This window comes from Quercus suber, unplaced genomic scaffold (genome assembly GCF_002906115.3).
Source record: "Quercus suber isolate HL8 unplaced genomic scaffold, Cork oak 2.0 scaffold_1190, whole genome shotgun sequence".
In the NCBI taxonomy this organism is placed as follows: domain Eukaryota; kingdom Viridiplantae; phylum Streptophyta; class Magnoliopsida; order Fagales; family Fagaceae; genus Quercus; species Quercus suber.
The window spans coordinates 58,462-66,024 of record NW_027070588.1 but is presented as its reverse complement, the minus strand read 5'-3'; the positions used below and the strand labels follow the sequence as shown (position 1 = coordinate 66,024).

At 32.0% G+C, this 7,563-nt stretch overlaps 1 non-coding gene across 1 annotated transcript; it reads left to right on the top strand.

Moving 5' to 3' along the window:
- Positions 1–4,370: 4,370 nt before the first annotated feature.
- On the top strand, positions 4,371–5,933 carry LOC112022284 (uncharacterized). Its single transcript, XR_010627442.1, has 2 exons — positions 4,371–4,804; positions 5,372–5,933. It is a non-coding gene; the product is annotated as an uncharacterized LOC112022284 (transcript).
- Positions 5,934–7,563: the final 1,630 nt, after the last annotated feature.

Sequence of the window (7,563 nt, the reverse complement as noted above, 5' to 3'; positions counted from 1 at the left end):
CCCCCCCGCTCCCTAATGTGAGTATGTAAAACTCTTTAAGCATCCGACTAGAAATTCAACTCAAGACCTCGTGAATCTTAATGAGGCCCTGAGAATTACTGGACCAAACCATTGGTTCAATAAAGTATAAGAATTAAAACACTTTATGTTTTCATTTTATTGTTTAAGATAATTGTGAGGATCATTCTACCTTTATTTTATCTTCTTGCACATTTTAAATAGGAGAGAGGAGGTTGAAACCCTATATGGCTATTGTAGGGACTCAATTTGGATTAACCCTGGGTGATGGGTTTTTAGCCCAATAAGCCCAAACTCTAAATTTATAGAGAGTGGGTTGACAGGCTTAGGTGCTGGCCGTCGATCACCATACACAAACTTTTTCTTATAAAAAAAACTAAGTGTTTCCTTACAAATGGGGGAATGCTCCTCGGCCTGTGGCCGAGGAGGCCTCAATGTTCTCTCTTTCTCCCCCCCCCTCTTTGCTTTACTAACTTTTCTTTTATAGTTTCATCTTCCTATCTCCTGCTTCCATCTGTTGATCGTCTATTCGCTTTTCTTCTGGTTGTCCGTCCCATCAGAGGCCTTATCGGCACTCAAGTGGCTCACTCTAACCAACGTTATCCTGCCAAGGGTTACCTCCCCATTAATGCGGCCAGGGGGTTAGTTGAGCGCATTAAATGCGATAGTGACAGCTTACTTTGGGGTTAGTCTCTCCCCAAAATCACCTTTGTCAGGCCGAGGACAAGGTATCCTCGGCGTGGATTTAGGAAAATAGGCTCCCCTCCCCTTTCCCTCAAAAATAGCTTGCGCTCCTCGGCATGGGCCTTGGGTCTGCTATATGATGGCCGGGGGGGGGGGGAAGCTCACACTTTATGACTTATAATTTAAATAAAGATGCTTAATATAGTATTTATTTATTTATTTATTTTGTACTTCTCTAGTGCCTAAATGCTACTAATTAAAGATAAATTTAAAATATATGTTCATATTATTCTTATTGGCATAATTTGTCAAGTTACACCTAGTATATGGCTTTAAGTAATGTTACAATAGTAAAAATGTTTTTATTGAATGTGAATTTTACTAAATTTATTGTTGAATTACATGTTCTTCTTATAACCTCTATACCTATAAATTTTCAAAATGATGAGAAATCAACAACTATTTAATCTACTAAATGTTCAAAATTTAAGTCTTAATTTGTATATTAAAATTATGCATTAAAAATGAGTTTATGGACCAAATAGTAAATTAAATTAAATTAACATGAAATTTGACATGCATATTAAGACTATAGAAAAAATATAATTCAATAGTGTGTAGGTTGGGTTAAAAAATGTAATTCCTTAGTCAAATTTTTTTACACAAATTTGATTAATATATTTTGGGTAGTATGCAGGTAGGGTTAAAAGATTTTATAAATAGGACCTATGAAGGATTGAACATATTACCTATAAAATACAAGGCACACAAAAAAACACGCATAAAAAATTGTAGATGTCCAAAATTTATAACAAACCCATATTAGCAAGATCTGCAAATTTTTTTTAGATATGGGCTACTGAATAAACGTAAAGAAGAAAAAAAAAAGGGGTTTACTAAGGAAAAAAAAAAAAGTCCCTGTCAAGGAGAGTTCGCAAAATGAAATTCATTAGAGAATGTTTCACAAAAAGATTATCAAGGGAAAGGGGTTTGTGAAATAAAGATCGCCTAAGAGGATCACGAAATTAAGATTAGTTGAGGGGAAAAAAAGAGGAGTTGACGCTTTTTATTTCTAATTGCTTCTACGGGCAAAATAGCTAAATATTTTTAATTTTAAAATTAAGTAGCAAAATACCCATCTTTATAAAGTATTTAACAAAATGCATTTGTTTTGCAACTCGATTTTAACAAAATCAAGTTATATGTAAAATTTGATATCTTCAAAATTGAGTTTTATGTGTATTTTTTTTTTTTAGTAAAAATTGATATTAGTAATATTGAGTTTCACTTAAATTTTCAAAAAAAAAAAATTAAGTGGCAAAATATGTATAAAACTTGACATTGTTAATGTCGAGTCCACTTGTAACTCGATTTTCTTAAAATTGAGTTCTAAAAACCAGGACATTTTGCTTAATAATTTAGAAAGAAAGATATTTTGCTACTTAGGTTGTGTTTGGTTCCCGTAAAATATTTTCCGAAAAATAGCCTATTTTTTGGAAATGCTATTTTCGGGAAAGGAAAATATTTTCAAATGTTTGGTTGCATAATAAAAATTGTTGTAGAAAATATTTTTATGTGTTTGGTTTTATTCTGAAAATGCTATTTTCCTACACATTTTTCACATTTTCTCAGCTATTTTCTCAGCATCCAAACAAATTATTATTACAAAAAATTTCAAAATCACAGCAAACTCTGGGAATCAAAAGTAGAAACAAAACCAAAAAAAAAAAATATCAAATCCGGGTTCTGGGTTCTGGGTTCGATCGGCGACTGAGTTCAATCGGCGCGGTGCTCGGGGTTCAATCGGCGACGGGTTCTGGGTTTGCCGGTGCGAAGGCTATGGGTGTTCGTGGCGAGATCGCGCAGTGCGGTGCATGGTGAGATCGCGAGATCGAGCGGAGGCAATCGAAGGCGAGATCGGGGCAGTGCGATTGAAGGAGAGATCAGCGCGGTGCTTAGGGTTCGCTGGCGACATCTTCGGCATGATCTGGGCTCCTCTTCTTCCTCTCGTGCTCTCTCTCTCTCTTCGTGCTCTCTGTCTCTCTGTTTTTCGAAAAACGTTATTTGAAGTGAAAATAAAAAGGGAAATCATTTTCACCCTTGACTCATGGTCAATTGAAAATGATTTCTAGAAAATTGATTTTTCATGCGCAACCAAATACCAGAAATTACAGAAAAGCATTTCTGGAAGTGTGCGCAACCAAATACCTGAAATTACAGAAAAGCATTTCTGGAAGTGATTTTCACCCAAAATAAACGCAGCCTAATAATGTTTCTTGAAAATTTTGAACATAAAATATTTTACACTACAAATATGTTTTATTTTATGAGGTCAATCGAAAATATTTCAATTTAGTGGTCCCAAACAAAAAAATCATCGAAAATATTTTCCAAAAAATGCTTTAAACCAAAAAGGTGTAAACTTTGGTCAATGTCCAATTTGAAGTAGAAAGTGGGGTGGTTGGTTTTATCAAGCATTAACGGCCAAACCAATCAAAATTCTGAGATGAGAACATCACAGAAAACCACCGCCCACTTAAAGTAAAATGGATCAATTTCCTTAGCACACTTCATTTATTGCATTGGTACGCAATCAATGTCAGGGTTCAAACTTATGTACTTTCATTGGCCGGTCACCTACCTGCTTCACCAACAAGTTATAGATATTCTTACTTTTCTTTTTTGAGGAAAATATTCTTACTTTTCTCCTTTTTTTTTTTTTTTTTTGGTTAAGATTCTTACTTTTCTTCTTCATGTAAAAAAGCACCACCTATTTATTATATAAAAAATTGAAAAATTTTCTTTTCTTTTGGATATTATGTAAAGCTACATGAGAAATGTTAGAAATACAATACATTTATAATCTTATCAAAATGTGTTAAAGTAGTAAATTGTGATTGATAGAAGTGTTTATTCACCATTTTTATTATCTTTTTATTTACCATTCATAGTTTATCGTATTAATAAGGTATAAAAAATAAATTATGAAATGAGTGAAGTATATAAACTGTTTTAGCTATTTTGGTGTTGTTCTGAATCATAGTTAGTTGGGTTTGTGTCACTCTTTCCCTCTCTTTCTTAATTTATCGAAAAATTACTACTTCATTTTTTTTGGTAAAATCATAATGGGATTCAAACCCCATATATTTTTTTCTTGAAAAAGTTTATTTAAATATATCTAACATTTGATTCAAAGATCATTGGAAGAGATATATCTCATCTTGGTTTTAAAAAAATCATATTAAATTTTAAGGTATTAAGAATATTTTTGTGTAGATTTTGATAATTTATTTTCAATCAAAAAATAATATTTATATGTCATAAAATTGTTGGTGATAGAGTTTTAATTGTAATTTTTTTTTAGAGAGTTTTAACCTATGGCGTCCGCTCCTGAGACTTTACCAGTTGAGCTATCTGAAATCCACTATATAATTGTAATTGATTATTGTGTTATGTCACATATGATACTGTAAGAAATCATACTATTGATGATTTTCAATGATATTATACCATGAATAAATTGAGTACATATAAAGCAGTATAATTTAATGATTTAATAGGAATGATAATTTATCTAACTCTTATACAAACTGAGTACATATTAATGTGTTTAATCCACTAAAAGAATAGAGAGTAATTTTTTTTTTTTTGGGGGGGGGGGGTGCTAGAAGTGAAGGAGATGGGGAAAGTGAGTTCAAAGAGTCTAATTCTAATGGGGGAAATAAAGAAAATGGTGGAATAGAAGAGAATGGTCTGTCCATGCAAGATGATGTGTCTGTTTCCTGCAGTGATCTGCATTCTCAATCCTCATTTGAGAAAACTCAGCTCGTTTGCAAGGAAAATAGTGAATTTGATAGTAGTGGGCAAGGGTCTCCTGTGTTAGCTTCTCTGGGAAATGAGATTTTGGATTTGAATGGCAGGTTGGAGGCACTGGAGGCAGACCGAACTTTCCTAGAGCACACTATTAAATCACTTGGGAATGGAGAGGAAGGGCTTCGATTAATTAGGGAAGTAGCTTCTCACTTGCGAGAATTACGAAAGATTGGTATAAGAAGAATAGATCGAACTGTTGCTTGAGGCTTCATGTGAAACTATCAGACTGGTGAGTACTTCAATTAAATCCTACTCATGTCACAATATCTGAATTCTTTACATTTTCTTTCTCTTTTTGCTAAACATTGGAGAGATTTCCCAGATTTTATATTCACTTTCATCTGTAATTTTTAAAAAATATAGAGCACTAGTACTTTAATGTCTTGGCATTTCAGGATTTTTTGGTGCTTATTAACTCTTTCCGTAGTGGTATATCTAATGACTCATTAAAGCATATCTTCCCATTTTCTAATGATAGCAACATCTTTTAAAGAAATAAAAACCTGCTCAAATAAATGATTTGATCAAAACCTTACAGCAGAGTAAGGGAAATTCTTTTGTTTTCTTGCATTTGTTGTTTGAAAGGATTCTCAATTGCTTTTTATGATCACTGTGCAACATGAAATCAGTATCGTTAGTGATAGGATGCAATCTTTATTGTTTGAGCTGTTTTTGTGAATGTGTTTCATGTCTTCATCTGTCATTAGTTTGTTCAATGGAATTTGCAATTTCAATGTTTTATTCTTAATTAATTCTTTCTTTAATGCTCCACTTGCTGCTTACATTATTAATTCAGGTTCATGTGGGAAAGGCCATTTTGATGCTCCAGAAAGTGCAACTCAACTATAGTTTTGGCAAACCTATTATGGAGGACTGGCTCTCAAGTGTACAGTATCACTAGCTTGTTTTTCTTCACCACCCCACCAAAAAAAAAAAATAATAATAATAAGGAAAAAAAGTAGAACCACAATAGGATTCAAAGATATAGAGTGAATCTTTTTTACTTCATTCTCTGCCTTTTTGGGCTATACCTTACTGCTAGACACTTTTTTTTTTTTTTTTTTTTTTTTGGGTATTTAACCCAAAGTATATGTAGAGTTGGTGAGGTTATTCTTTTCCCCTCAACCTATAATTGAGCTTGGAGTGAGTTTGTTTGTTTTGTTTGTTTCTTTTTCAATTTTGACTTTGTTGAGTGTGTGAGTGATTACAAAGTAGAAGGGGTTATTTTTGTGTGTAAATTTGATTGTTTTGATCAAGAAGATGTTGATATCAATTAGTCAACGTGATGTCTTTGTACTTTCAAACAAATGTAATGATTTGTATTAGTAAATTCAAACTTTCTTTGGTGATTGCACTCAGCTTTCTCTGGCTACATAAACATTAAATTTCAATATTACTTTCATGGGTATGTAAATCACATAAAATGCTTTTAAGGGGGATGCCACCATGCTCCCTGGATTTGTTGTCATTTGCTTCCTCATGACACTGGCCTGTGATATGTCCTTGATTGGGTTCTATTTCAACTTGGGGGAACAATATTATTTTCTGATTTTCCTCGTTTTTATGAAAACAAACAGCAAGGTCTTCTACGGTATTCTAGGCCAAATGTGCTAGGGGTAGACCAGTATTTTGCATTTCTGTCACTCACAGCTTTGCTTGAAGAGATTTCTATCTTCTTCATTGCCCTATGTAGGTTGATTTTTATAATCTTGCGTCTTCATATCTTGGTTCAGTAATACAATGGCTTTAAAATTTTACTTTCTGAGAGAGATCATTACAAGTTACAAGACCAGATGTGTACTTGCTCATTACTAAGACTTTGTATTATCAATGTGCCAAAACTGGTACAAGTTGGCCTTGAACCTTTTGAACCATGTCTGGTTTCAATTATATAGATATGTTTCATGGCAAGATAATAAAGCAAATGGGATGTATTCTCTCTCATACAAAGAACAAGAAGTAATACAACTACTAGACATAACAACCTCAACACCTCTTTCCATCCTTGGTGCCCTAGCGGATGGAGACTTGACCTAAATTTGTCAAGACATTGCGTTTGCTATCAACATAATAATATTCAATCTTAAAAAACCTTAGAACAAGTAAAGGGGATTTTGTTTGGTTTGGTTTTAGGTTTTTTATTTTTGATTTGCTAAGTAGTCCAACTAAATGAAATAATGGGCTATAACTTAAAAGCTTTTTTTTTTTTTTTTTTTGATGAAATAATTTAAAAGCATTCTAAACCTAGTATGCAACAAGCCATATGATATGATACGTTATGTCTATATATTTAAGAAACATAAACTGGATGATCCAATTAAGATCACAACCAAGAAGAAGTTAAAATCTCTTAACTTCAAATTTTCAACTACCTTTGTTTCATGTATGTGCGGTAAAAAAATCAGAATAGTCAATACACCCTTGTTTTCTTTGAGAGATATATAATAAGTAATTTTCTTTTAACCTAGTAATAAGTCTTTGAAGAAAAATATAAATATACACTATCCATGGAAAGTGAATTCAACTTACTATATCAATCCTTTTTGGTTCCTTCATCTAAGACACTAAAATTGTCTTTGAAAAAAAATATGTATATTAAAATTTAATACTTTTAATTTCGGAAAATAAATTCTACTTTTTCTTCCTGATCTAACGATCAATGGCACTTCCGCCATATAAGAGATTTTTGTTTCTTGTTTTTTTTTTTTAATTTATTTTTTTTAATTATTTTTTTTTTAAATTATCTATGGAGAGATGTGTCTTTCCTTTTGTTTTGTTTTTCTTTTTTTGAGAATTAATTTTGTTAACAAAGTTAGAAAATTAGTTGTCATGGACACACCTTATTTTACAACTTTTTTTCAATTGATTGAGGTGGTAATTTTAAAGTGTAGACAATTATTTTTACATCAATGCACTACTAATATCACTTTTATTTTTACCACTCTCATTTTACTATATATATATATATATATATATATATATATATAT